The following is a 14994-nucleotide window of genomic DNA, read 5'->3' as shown; positions in this document are numbered from 1 at the left end:
AAAAAAAAAAAAAAAAAAAAAAAAAGAACGGGATATGTCCCTCTGCATGCTTTCTTTATGTGCTGTTGTCTTGATTCTGTATAAGAGTTTGAAAAAATATCACTATAACATTGTATATTTTTTAAAGAAGGAAAAGCAAGAATGCAATTTAAATTCCATTTTAATAACTCATTAATCACAACATGAATTTCGTTTTGTGTTTTGCTGTCATTTAAAATTTTTTTTTGCACTTTTAAGTTTTATTAATTAAAATGCCACATTTACAATGGGAACAAGACGTAGGAAGGGTGAAATGGTTTAACTCTAAAGTCTTCCCCAGACTTTTGTCTTATTATTTTGAATTAATCTCAAACCCATATTTGGGAGAGTATTTTTCTAGACTAATATCATTTGAAAAGTAAAATAATATTTGAGGTTATTCTTAGGCAAAGCTTTATCCAAAGCATTTGGATGAAAGTGGCTATCAAGTTTATTCTTTCTGCAGTTAATACAATTCTAGTGTAATTAAATATTTAAAATTTCAGACTATTTCACCATTCACACAGTAAAGGAAGCAAAGCTGATCTTTTCCCAGTTAAATAAAAAACTATTCTCATTTTTATTTACAAACATTTGACTTCTTTGAAACTTTTACTTCTCCCACTGAAATGCTTGCTATAGCCAAATGGACTTGATAAGCATCACAGCATGTATTAGTAAAGAACTGTTAGCCTCTTACCTCTATACCAATGAACTAAATGTGTTGCATTTCAGATAATTTGTGTAACATTTCTCTTTTTTCAGCATTTTGCTTCATCCTAAGTTGTCTGCCTTTAGCTATTCACCTTGTGAACAAGACGGTCACACTCTGTTGCCCAGGCTTTAGTGCAGTAGCATGATTTTAGCTCATGATAGCTTGAACTGGGCTCAAGTGATTCTCCTACCTCAGCCTTCTGAGTAGCTAGGGCTACAGGCACATGAAACCATGTCTGGCTAATTTTACAATTTTATTTTTTGTAGAGACAGGGTCATGAGGTTCTGTGGAATAACAATGTGAAGCTAGCAGTTGGATTCTGGTTGGCACTTTTTGGTCAGTTACTACAGATAGAGTCTGAATTGTGTTGGTCTGAAACAACACCACCCTCTAGTGACATAAAGGCTAATAACATGCTTCATTTTGTTTTAAGAGAATTTCCAAAGGGCCAATGGATGCTTTGCTTAAGGAATCTCTGATTTCTTTCCTAAAGATCTACTTATCAGTACATAACTGTGACACTTTGTTTTCCTTTGAGGTTACAAACTGGCAACATTGTTTAAGAGTCAACAAACCAGGCCGGGCGCGGTGGCTCACGCCTGTAATCCCAGCACTTTGGGAGGCCGAGGCAGGTGGATCATGAGGTCAAGAGATCAAGACCATCCTGGTCAAAATGGTGAAACCCTGTCTCTACTAAAAATACAAAAAATTAGCTGGGCATGGTGGCGCATGCCTGTAATCCCAGCTACTCAGGAGGCTGAGGCAGGAGAATTGCCTGAACCCAGGAGNAACCCAGGAGGCGGAGGTTGCCGTGAGCCGAGATCGTGAAAAAAAAAAAAAAAAAAAAAAAAAAAAAAAAAAAAAAAAAAAAAAAAAAAAAAAAAAAAAAAAAAGTCAACAAATCAGTAGAGGATTAAATTGAAAGATCAGATATTCAATTAAAAAAAATTTTTAAGTACATATTCACCTCTTATATTTTCAATGAAATTCCACCCTGGACATGTTTTAAATTCACAGATTACTTAATTGTACCCCTCTTGTACCTTACAGTGTAAAATGTATAATATATATTAATATTTAGCTAGTGACGATGAATTTATTTTGCTATTTACTTCTATTGGACATCTATTTTAAAATCTTAAATATGGGTACAAAACAAGACTAATAGCTAGTCACATGATCAGCCCTTGATTGCCTCACTATGGATGTAAAATATCTGAAAGTCTTTCTCCACGGAGCCAACCAGTAATTTTAGTTTATATTTTAGTAATTCATTCATTCATTAACTATTCATTGAGCACCCAATCTATGTCAGACACTGCTACAGTCATTAGGGATGAAAAACAATATATAACAGTCTCTACATTTATGGAGTTTATATTTTAGTGCAAAATTATTGATTTTAAGTGCCAAATAACCAAAGAAAAAACACCGATCCCATGGCTTTTGTCTTCTCAGAATGATTGTCATGGAAGTACAATGCAAGGTAGATTTAACATTTAAACATCAATCAATATAATTACTGTATCAACAAAATAAAAGCAATGCTTAGACGTCTTTGCTAAATCAAATATCTGGATATACTCGAGTCTCTTGCTATGATTGCCTTTATCCTGTCTTTTCTTCCTATTCTTTACATGCCTAATAATTTTTGATTGAAAACTGGACATTGTAATGTATTCTAATGACTCTGATTCTGCAGCTTTTTTGTTTCCCCTGAGTACTATTGATTTTATGTTTGTTTGTTCTGTTTGACAGCTAACTTTTCCGGATTCAAACTGCCAATATTGCCTCCCCTGGCACATGCAGCTGTTGATATCTCTGCTTTATTCTCACAGTTTTCCATGGCTTCTCTTTTAGCTTGGCTCCCTATAGACTCATTTCCCTATGCCTCTTAATTTGCTGGTCAGTTAGTGATGGAGATCACCTTCCGTGTAAATTCCTTGATTCTAGGGATTCTCCTCTTATTTCCAGCTGTGCTGACAGCTTAAGGCCATTCCCTGACATTTCAAGCTTTGAAGCTTCACCTTTCTGCTACTCAAGCTACATATAGCACAGCTGGTAATACATCCACTTAAGTAAAGCATCGAAGTAGGTGCATTCTTGAATAGCTATCTTTAAGACTAGATTTCTATCTGGACTTCTCTCTAGTGAATGGGATTAGCTGCTCTTGTAAAAGGGCTTGACAGAGGGAGTTCGGTCTCTTTCTTGTCATCCTGACATGTGAAGACAGGGCAAGAAGGCCTGCACCAGAGACCAGATGATGGCACCTTGCTCCCGGACATCCCCAACCTCCGAAACTTTGAGAAATAAACTTCTATTCTTTATAAATTACCCAGTCATGGTATTGTTTATAGCAGCACAAAACAAACTAAGGCACTGATGTTTAGATCAATAAAATAATTATAAAGAGCATCATATATACACATATGTGTGAGAGAGATACATAGAGCTATGTGTACATATGCATACATTTATATTCAACAGGTTTTTGTTCAAAGTGCTAAGGTGATTCAAAACTAAAGACTTTTCAACAAGTGGTGCTGGAAAAACTAGTTATCTGAATGGATATAAAAATGAACATAGACTGTACACCACAAAACGATATAGATAATAGACTTAAATGTACTTGTTAAGGCCGGGCGTGGTGGCTCACACCTGTAATCCCAGCACTTTGGTAGGCCAAGGAGGGCAGATCACAAGGTCAGGGGATTGAGACCATCCAGGCCAACATGGTGAAACCTCGTCTCTACTAAAATACAAAAAAAATTAGCTGGGCGTGGTGGCACGCGCCTGTAGTCACAGCTACTAGGGAGGCTGAGGCAGGAGAATTACTTGAACATGGGAGGCGGGGGTTGCAGTGAGCCGAGATCGCACCACTGCACCCTAGCCTGGTGCCTGGCAACACAGCAAGACTCTGTCTCAAAAAAAAAAAATGTACCTGTTAAAACTATAAACCTCTTAGATTAAAAGAGGATTTTTCTTTGTGACCTCTTTCCTCCTCTATCATTACCTGAAGTACTCCTACAGCTTTGTTGTTGTATTGAACAACGTGTGATTATCTCTTTTGGTTAGTATGCCCAGAAATTCTATACTTTTCTAATTTTACAATTTTATTTTTTGTAGAGACATGGTCATGCTATGTGGCCCAGGCTGGTCTCAAACTCCTGGCCGCAAGCAATCACACCACCTCAGTTCCACACAGTCCACCACACAGGCCCCCGCCCGATGCCGAGAAATCATTCCCCTTCAGCTTCAAAATCAGGCTCTCCGCTGCGTAACAGTGTGTGGCCTGTGAGCATGACCTGGGAGGCTCTTCCTCAGGCTCTTCCACTTGGCTCTAAGAATAATCAAACAAATTCTTTCTGGATATCTGGGTTACCTGTTTTGCTAAAGAAAACAGTGGTTCAATAACATTCTTGTACATACTGGTATGTGTATTTGTGGAACTCACTTTTACTTAATACATCATTAGAAGTGGACTGTTACATGCTGATGATTTTCAAATTTGTACCTACAGTCTACACTACTTTTGAACTCCAACTTCATACCAAAATATATCTTATATACACTCATGTCCATCTCCACCATCACCACCCTGGTTGAAGTCACCACAATATTTTGCCTAATCTACTGCAATAGATATTTATTTATTTAGAGACAGAGTCTTGCTCTGTCTCCCAGGCTTGAGTGCAGTAGCATGATCTTGGCTCACTGTAACCTCTGTCTCCTGGGTTCAACTGGGCACGTCCGGCTAATTTTTGTTCTTTTAGTAGAGACAGGGTTTCACCATGTTGACCAGGCTGGCCTTGAACTCCTGACCTCAAGTGAGCTGCCTGCCTCAGCCTCCCAAAGGGCTGGGATTACAGGCATGAGCCACCACACCTGGATGCAATAGATTTTTTGGGGGGGGGCGGGGACAGGGTCTCCCTCTGTCACTCAGGCTGGAGTACAGAGGCACGATCTTGGCTCACTGCAGCCTTCACCTCCTGGGTTCAAGTGATTCTTGTGCCTCAGCCTCCCGAGTAGCTGGGACTACAGGCATGTACCACCATGACCTGCTAAGTTTTGTATTTTTAGTAGAGAGGGGGTTTCACCATGTTGCCCAGGCTGGTCTCTAACTCCTGACCTCAAGTGATCCTCCCGCCTCAGGCTCCCAAAATGCTGACATTACAGGCTTGAGCCACAACTGGCCTGCAACAGACTTTTAATTGCCTTGATTTTATAATTTTAAACTATGCTTACTGTAACAAATGAAAGTTTAATGAGCATTTAGATATTTTAAATGTGAATAATCTCTCGATCCTTCTTTAACTTCCAAATTAACCAATATTAACTGGTTGGGCCGTATTCTTTTATGCTTTATCCTATGCTCGTACAAAGATATTTTCACTCATAAAATGTGTTGAAAATGTTTACAACCCAATGGGCCAGATATATTATTATGCTAATATGACTATCAGTGAAGCTAAATAACATCCTCTTCTATTAATTTTATACATTATTGGATTATCATTATGCTATTAATTTGTAGGAACTCTTTGTATAGAGGTACCATCTGTTTCTAATTTTCCTGTCATTTGCTTTTTCACTTTTTGTATCATATTTATTACCATATATAAACAATTTATTTAGGAAAATTATCTTTTTCATTTATGGTTTTGAGTATTCCTGCTTGATTAAGCAAGTCTCTCCTTAATTCCTATATCCAAGTTGCACTTGATAATATTCTTACTTTAACAATCATGTTTTCAATCTAAATAGATGTTAAAATTTGTACTTTTTAGCAAATAGTAATGAAGTGGTTTAACTTCTTTCTTTTTCATGGATTATCACGTAGACAGCTGACGTCATTTATTAAATCATAATTCTCATCTTAATTGAAAACCTATTTCATCATTTACTAAATGACGATTTAGTCCAGTGTCCAGATCTTGGTTTCTAAATACAGTTCTTCTTTAAAAGCAAAACAGGGCTCCTTGGAAACAAATGGCTGATTCTACATCTGTGGTGGAGAAAATACAAGATAAGCCTAGAGCATCTTGTACCGCCAGAAATTAAAGAAGTGTTCAGAAGACAGAAGAATTGGGGGATGTGTCAAAAAGACAAAGAAGCCAACATGAAAAAAAATTCCAATGATCAAAGGTGGAACCATTTGAACAACAAAATATATAAGGTAGTATTGAATAAGCCAAACGAATATACTATACAATGGGAAAAACAGTAACTTGAGTAACTTTACAGTGGAGAAACCTGGCAAACGAAATCTTTATCAACTAATGGTTAATATCGAGAGTGATGTGGTGGATATTATACATGTCCTGATATGGTGTGATGAGAAAAGTCACTCGATTCCTGTAATAATCTTTCCAAAAATCCCAGAATCCCAATCTAGCCGTGAAAATGACAAGCCCAGAATGGGGGTCATTCTACAAGGTATGAGGCCCAGACTCCTCAAGAATATCAAGGTTGTGAAAACAAAATGAGAAACTGACAAATGACAATGGGGAGACAAGTAAATGTAATGTGGCACCCTTGACTGGTTACTGGAATAAAAAGAACCCTAAGTAGAAAAATTGGTGAAATTCAAATATCTCCATTCAGTTAATGATATGCATATATTGGTTTCTTGGTTTTTGCAAATATACTATGGTAAGAAATTAACAATAGAAAAACTAGATGAGAGGTGTAAGGGAGTTAAGTAGCTCTGCAAACTTCCCATAAATTTAAAATTATTCCAAAAATTAAGTTTAAAAAAGATTGCCATAAAGGCCTGGATTTTTTCGATTTGCTTATCTTAGTTTACTAGATTGCTTGTATTTATATATAGGTACTATTATATTGTTTTGAGGCATAAAATTCATATAGCAAAGTGCAAAAATGTTCTTACAAAAATGTTTTTACAAATGTACACACAATTGTAACTACCATCCAGGTGACTACATACAATTCTATCAACCAGAAGGTCCCTTGTGTCCCAACCCAACTAATAATCGCCGTGACCTGAGGTGATCACCATTTTGATTTGAGTCACAATAATTAATGTTGCATTCTTTGAACTTCACATAAACGGAATTAGACTGCGTACCTGTTTGTGTCCTGCATGGTCGACCTCCATCAACGTTCCACATATATTTAAAAATACTGTGCATTATGTTGTTGGATAGATTACTCTTTAGATGTCAATTAAATCAAGTTGGTTTTAAATTCTGTATTATTGCCTACAGCCTGCATCAATTCTGAAAATGTAGAAATCTCTTACTGTGGATCCCTCTATTTTTGTCTTCATTAGTTTTTGCTTTATGTCTTTTGAAGCTTAGTAGGTGTATACATGTTTGAGACTGATAGACTCCATCAACATTAAAGGATCTTTGTTACCTTAATGCTCAAATTTTTCCAAAATAAATAAAACCACTCCAGGTTTCTATTTCTTCAGATCATTTTATCATGGTTTACATTTTCCATATTTTTATTTGTAACCTATTTGTGTCTTTATGTCTCTAGTAAGTTTCTTGTAAGAGCACATAGTCTTGCTTCTTTTACCCAGTGTGACAATGCTGTCTTGGAACTGGGGTGTTTAATCATTACACTTAGTGTGATTATGAGTATGGCTGGATTTCAACTGCTCATTTCCTTTCTCTGGCTTCTTTTGGATCAAGTGTTTATGATTTCACTTTCCTCCCTGCTTTATAGGCTTAACTCTTAGATATGCTTAGGGTTGCTCTGGTATTTTCAGTACCCTTCAAGATGATGTGCCAATCTGTGTACAGCGTAACTTTTCAATAGTGCACTTCCACTTCTCCCCCTGACCTATGTGCTATTGTTGCTGTATATTTTACTTGTATTAAGTTCCATAATTTGTTTTAGTCAATTACCTTCCAAAGAGACTGTTTGTACTTCACATATATTTTCGAAAGATATTTTCACCAAGTACAGAATATCAGACTGGTAGATATTCTCTCAGTACGTTAAAAGGTTGTGCCATCCTCTGGTTACATTGATTCTGACAAATCGAGTGTCATCCTTACAACTGTTCCTCTACACAGTACATTATTTCCCCTCCCTCCCCCCACCACCTTCCCTTTGGTTGCCTTAAGATTTTATCACTTTTTTTCCATCTTCATGTTTCCCATGCTTATGGTAGTTTCCTCAAGGTGTATGATTTCCTTATAGATATACTCAGCTGAAGACTTGAAGAGAAACTTCTACAGATTTCCAGAGACATCTGTGAATCTCTCCCCCTGTATTCTATTGACTTTAGTAGCCTTGTGCTTTCTGCCCACCCCCTTCACCTCAACTCAGGAAGATCGCAGAGGTCCATCCAGGTAACTCCCAGCGATGTGTCCCAGAAATTCTCTCAAGGGAGTAAGCTGGAAGCATTAATAGGACTCACCTTGTTTTCCTTTCTCCAGTACCTCTCCTCCACAGCTTTACATTGATGTACTGAAAAATGCTGCTTGAAACATTTTGTTTAGTTTGTAACAGGTTGAAGGGTAAATCTTGGCCTGAAGAACTATTCTGCTCTATTCTCTGAATTATATTTGATCTGCCATTATTTTCCTGTATTCTTGAAAGCTTAATTGACTTAATTTTCTCTAATGTAGGCTTCCAAAGTCACACTATTCCAAGCACTGCTTTAGCTGAATCTCACAGGTGTTGATAAATTGCATTTTCATTCAAAAAAATCTATTTGTTGACCCATGGGGATGTTTAGTTCCAAATGTTTATTTTTCATTCTCTTATTTCCAAACTGTTCTTATTCTGAAAATACATCTTACAAATATACAATTTGTTTTGTGAATTCATCTTAACCCTGATATCCGGATTAACTGGAGTGCATAATCCACTTATAGGTTTGACAGTTTAACTGGCTTGCTGTTTTATCTCTTAAAATACTAATTTGTATTAATCATTTTCATTATTCCATTTTTCCCCTGTACTTTTTGTTATACCTTTATTATTCTTTTAATGGTTATGGAGATTAAAATATGGTTCCATGATTTATTAGTCTACCTTAAGTAGTAGTTCTCCATTTACTGAGGAATGAATCTCACAAAGGCTCAACGTACCTACTTCCACTTCTTGCGTTGTAACTTTATTTCCACATTTTAAACGCCGTAAAACACTATTGGTCTTTGTCATGCAGTTACCCTAAAATTTAGTGGTTTTGATCATATAAATTTCTAATAACTTTAATTTGCTTGAGCAAGACTTCTTACTACCTTCTTCCCATCCAGTATGCTTCTTTCTGATCTATTCTCCAAGCAGCGGCCAATTTGTTTGTATTAAAACTAGGTCACTTCAAACTGTTTAATATTTTCCAACTGTTCTTTGCATACAATGTAAATTCCCTTATATGGTTCACCAGGCTTGCATGACAGGTCCTCTAACTCTACAATCCTTAGACCATTTTTTCCCAAACCATTTACTGGCTTATCATTTCCAAGAGGAGATTTAGCTCCCCTGGCACTGAACTCTGAGAATTCAGCTACCAAGTATAATTTGCCAGACCCCAAGGTCTTATACTTACTGTCCTATCTAAGAGTAGTATACACCGATCCCTTTTATGTCCTTCACAGTACCAATCAGAATTGTTCTCCTTGCTTCAATCAATGTACCTAACATTAGTTAACTGCCTAGCATGAACTAACAATTCATAAGTATGTTTCAATGTTCATACTGTGAATATTCTAATTTTTCAGATATTCTCAAATTAGCCTCTAAAAGGGCTGGGCTAACTTATCCTCTAATGAAAAAAATTAGATTTTACAAAAATAGATCATACTGATTCAAATAGTCCCAGCAAATATAATCAGAAGGGCACTAAGCAATGATACCAGAATGCAGTGATACCTAAAAAATGAATTTTTAATGTATAATATTAAGTACTAAATATGTCTTTAGAGTCCTTGAACAAGACTTTCTTTTGCACCTACATTAACTATAAACCCTGACATCTGCTTTCCCTCCTACCCTTTAACAACAGATGAAGTCTCCAAATATAGAGGAAACAGTTTAGGTTTGCCAATTTCCAATGGCTTCACCAAAATTGTAGGTTAAACATTTTGTCTCTCTTATTAGTCATCAATGCTTCAAAATGTTTTTCACGGTAAGGTACCTGCCTTAGACTTTATGATATAGAATGCTTTATGGGAGGCCTGAATTTAAACATTTTCATTATCACTAATCTGAGGAAAAAACACAAAACATAACTTTCATTATTCTTTCCTCCTTCTTAGCACTCTTCTATACTAGGGTTTTAGCAGTACCACAGGTACTAGGTGTGCAGCCTGAGAGTATCGATGTAGACTCTACCAGTCACTTCTGGTAAAATTAACTACATTCTCCTTAACATTTCTTTTTTTGCGTGTGATTCTAGGGCATCAATAATAACAAATAGGAGACACAAGTTTGAGTGTGATATGGGGCAACACAATCTTGTAATTCTAATTGCACTATTTACAAAGGTAGAAACATCTCCTATTCTCATGTCACAGTTGCTAATGTCACTTTAAAATTCTTAGGCTCTAATACATTATTCAAATCATAAGAATAGAGATAATTTATTTTCCCATTCTGACACAGGGAAAATACTGCTGAAAAACCAACATTTTTGACAGGTTCACAGTCAACAGCTAGACTAGAGGTAACAGTGTCACTAACAGAGTTAATATGAGGATAGACTGTAATTAACTGGATTTGCTTCATCCAAACTCAACACTTCCATTTTGATTTTGACTTTCAGGTATTTATTTCATTACTTACCACACAAATAGCTCGTAACAGTTAGTGTTATGTATATAAGCCAAAATAAATGTCTTACTTGTGTGGAATAAAATATAAGTTGGCATACTTTAAACAGAAAATTGAGGACAATAAAGTTTATTTACATGTTCTAGAGGTGTCTATCCTCTATTGAAGTACAGCTGGATGGATAACTTCAAAGTTTTTTCGGCTTGTGAAGACATGGCCTTCTTGGACGTAAGAAACAGAAAAAAGCTGGGCATGGTAGCTCACGCCTATAATCCCAGCACTTTGGGAGGCTGGAGGAGGATCACTTAAGGCTAGGATTTTCAGACCAGCCTGGCCAACAGAGTGAGACGCTGTCTCTAAAATAAAGATTAAAAAAAAAAAAAAAAAAGTTTCTTCTGACACAAGTTTAATGACGGTCACAATGGTCTATCTTACAAAGCTTTAACTTCAGAATAAAAACTCCTTTCACAATCAGAATGCTTTCCAGTGAAAAACAGAGCATTTATTATTCTATATCAGTAATGAGGAAAAAATACAACTGATCAAAATCTTGAGAAAGGTAACAGATATTAATTGACCCTCATCTAACACTGAGGGCTTGCTATAATGACACACACTATGCTAAGGGAGAGGGATATTGGCGAAGTTGAAACTCAGGATTTTCACCAAATTCCCATGGAAACTGAAGAGAAACCAGGGATGGCATCCTAGTATTCCGAATTGAGTCATGAAGGCTAAAAAGGAATGGTAGTGGGGTAAGTGCAGGGCATTCCAGGTGTAAGAAACTTGTACTAAGATGAAAGCCTATTACTACTAGTTCAGCATAGCTAGTGTACCTAAGTATGCTAGAATTGGGAGGTGGGAGTAGTGTGTCTTGAAAAAAAATCTGAAACTTTTTACTATACGCAAAAGGATTCTAGTTTAATTCTGAAAGCCATGAAAAGGCACTGAAAGGCTTTAAGCAAAGAAATAACACGAACTAAATTGCTTGTTAAGAACATTCTAGCATTAAAGTGATGAAAACATTAATGCTTGGTGAAACAAATTCACTTAGCAACTACTACTAAAACCCTACTATATGCCAAATGACCATTTAGGAAGAAACGGTAATATCCTAGCCTACAAATGAAAGCAGTGGTAACAGAAGAGTATTGGTTTGAGAATTAAGAAGCGGAATTCTCAGTTCTAAGTAAATCAGATTTTGTTTCGCATAGGAAGGCAAAAAAGGAAATCTAAAAGGATTCTCAAGTTACTGATGACAATGTTTATCAATATGAAATACAACATGAGATACAGGTTTGGTGGATAGAGGGTTTAGAGAATTTAGATACAGTAAAATTGCTTGTTTAACATGGGAAGGGAGATACAGGCCAGGTGTAGTGGCTCACACCTATAATCCTAGCACCTTGGAAGGCCAAGGCAGGAAGATTGCTTGAGTCCAGGAATTCGAGGCCAGCCTGGGCAACACTGCAAGACCCATCTTCATAAAAAATAAAAATAAAGGGAAATACACAGGAGGCAGCTAGATATATGGCTCTAGTGCTCTATAAAAAGTGGGAAATAGGCATCTGAGAACATATACACACATGCACAGATATAGATTTATATATGTATATATATAAATGTCTTCATGTAAAACTTAAATCCTAAGTTTTGCAAAGAGAATAACTTTAGCTCGCCTTTCTTATCTATAAACTTGTCCTTCAAGACTGCTCAGTCAACTCGTTAAAGAGTTTGCCTCTTTATTCAGGCAAAGCTGTTCCTATTTTATGAGAGGCTTTATCTCTAACCCGAAGAACTCTCTATATTCATGGGTTCTATATCCAGTATCCATGGATTCAACAATTGCAAATTAAAAACATTCAAAGGAAAAGAAAAAGCTCCAAAATTCCAAAGACAATACTTGAATTCTCCACAGGGTATTATGCTGAGTTACATACACACACACACACAATGTACGTGTGTGTATATGTATTAAATATCTGTAGACATGGGGAATGGATTAAAAACTGGCAATACTGGCTGTATACTTATGTGCCAAATACTTTATTATTTAGAATTCCTACACTGTCATTTTCATTTTACAGGTGTAACAACTTAGGAATAAAGAATGTCCCAAGTCATTTAGTTACCATGAACTAAAAACTGAAGTCAGGCACTTTGACTCGAGCAGAAGAAATAGACAGCAACCAAGCATCACTGACAATTCTACCACTGCATCACACTCATTAAACTTTAGTTCCCATTACATTTACGTTGCAGGTACTTAGCCTCTGTGATAACCTCACTGATAACAGGACACAGATCTTTAAGGTAGGTGCAAAAATCTCATTGTTCAGTGTTAAACACTTAGGTATTCAAATAATCAGTTTGTAGTCAATATTCACTGCGGTCCAGTTTAATTCCAACAGCATTATTAAAGTTCCCTGTCTTTCTCTGAGGTTTCCCACAGCCATGGTACTTTTAGTTCCCTAAAAACATCAAATCTTAAGTTTTGCAAAGAGAATGACCTTAGCTCGCTTTTCTTATCTATAAACTTGTCCTTCAAGACTGCTCAGTCAACTCGTTAAAGAGTTTGCCTCTTTATTCAGGCAAAGCTGTTCCTATTTTATGAGAGGCTTTATCTCTAACCTGAAGAACAATAGGCTCTCTATATTCATGGGTTCTGTATCCAGTATCCATGGATTCAACAACTGCAAATTACAAATACTCAAAGGAAAAGAAATGCTACAAAATTCCAAAGACAATACTGAATTCTCCACATGGTATTATGCTGATTCTACATGAAGTATCATGTAGCACTGTATTAGGGTTACTCTAGAGATTTAAAGTATATGAGAGGATATACATAGGTTACATGCAAATACCATGTTGTTTTATATAAGGGATTTGAGCATCCTTAAATTTTGCTATCTGTGGGTGATGTTGGAACCAATTACCCACAGGCACTTAAGTACAACTGTATTTTATAAGAGCTTTCTCCCACTAAATTGAGGTTAAGGGGAGGGGCTGTTCTACGCATTTTTTGCTTCAAATTTAGGTATTTTTATTTCTTTGACTAAAGTTGTATCGCTTTCCTCAAAATCTTTTTAGATACACTTTAACCATGCATTGAAGTATTTAGAATTTACTAAGTTATTGTTAACATTTTTCTTATTCCAGCACCTTTCATTTTGCTCAACAAATATTTAGTAACAATTACCAGATGTTTATTTTTTATATCCGTGTGTAATGTTACAACACCCTTATTTAAGCAGCCATGTAGTTCAATGTGGCTGGGAAAAAACAAAACCCATTAAGTGTTTACTACTCACTCTCAGTGACTACAAACTTGACTGTAATACAATCTGAACCCATCCCTCCTCATACTACAATTAACTGTGGAGGCTCCCATTTAATGTTGAAGGCACTCCCTATCACCTTGCCACAGCTCTGCACTCCATTTTTCCACCTATTTGATACTTATCCAACATTCTTCCCTCTCTCTCATCTACTTTCCCTGCGATCAGAGAATAGAGGTTTGTGAAAGGTCACAGAAACCAATCTGAAAGAACTCCCAATGGCCAAAACTGAAACAAACTGAGCAACAAAATAAATAACAAACATAAAATAAACAAATCTGAGTACATATGTAAAACAAATGGAGACAAACCTTTCTTATAGAAAAATTCCAAATACTGTGTCAATACCTAACCCCAAAAGGATGCAGAACTTAATTTCCCCATCTTACTATGATGATGGGCTACACTTAGTATAACTTGATTTGAAAGAATAACAGTAGGTAAAAGGACAAACAGTAACTTCAGTAGTGAATCAGGGCAAACCCTATCTTAACCGAATGATGAAAGTTAACATTCCCAGTGAAGTCACAGGGTTATCATGTACCCTCATGGGAAGTGATGAAAAAAGACACTTTTCCTCTGTGGTGTTCTGTGAAACCCCCATAATCCCAATCTAATCATGAGAAAAACCAGTCAAATACAGAATGCAGTGGTGGACATTCTAGAGGACACCTGGCCAGTACTCACTCTGATTGTAAAACTCATCAAAAATGAGGAAAGAATGAAAAACTGTCATAGAACAGAAGAGGGTATGAAGATATTAGTAGTACAATGTGGTACTCTAGGTTATGAAATATCTTAAGGGGAAAAATGGTAAAATTCAAATAAAATCTGTAATGCAATTAATACTAATACTCCAATGTCGGTTTCGGTTTTGACAAATATACATAACTGGTAATATAAGATACTAATGATCATAGAAGCTTGGTGGGGACTTATGAGAACTGTCTGTACAATCTTTGCAACTTTCCATAAATCAAAAGTCATCCAAATAGTGTTTGTCTAACCTCCCTACCTATAATTGACTGAAATTAGATATTCTCTACAAAATTACCAGACTAAAAAAAATTTGGCCTAGCAATTTCACACTTATTTTCTCAAAGAGATTTGGCTTTTATCAGACATAATACTGAAGTCTGCCATCACGTTTGGGGGTGAATCCCTACT

At 36.2% G+C, this 14994-nt stretch overlaps 1 long non-coding RNA gene across 1 annotated transcript in view; it reads left to right on the top strand.

Annotated features, from left to right (window-relative positions):
- Positions 1–6499, top strand: part of LOC108306818 — an 8094-nt gene extending 1595 nt beyond the window's left edge. Inside the window, exon 2 of the long non-coding RNA XR_001826299.2 lies at positions 5699–6499. This is a non-coding gene — a long non-coding RNA (uncharacterized LOC108306818). The remainder of the gene's footprint in view (positions 1–5698) is intronic.
- Positions 6500–14994: the final 8495 nt, after the last annotated feature.

The sequence above is a fragment of the Cebus imitator genome, unplaced genomic scaffold (genome assembly GCF_001604975.1).
Source record: "Cebus imitator isolate Cc_AM_T3 unplaced genomic scaffold, Cebus_imitator-1.0 Scaffold3, whole genome shotgun sequence".
NCBI lineage: Eukaryota > Metazoa > Chordata > Mammalia > Primates > Cebidae > Cebus > Cebus imitator.
Note: the sequence above shows the minus strand (reverse complement) of the source record. Positions and strands in the feature narration are given on the sequence as shown.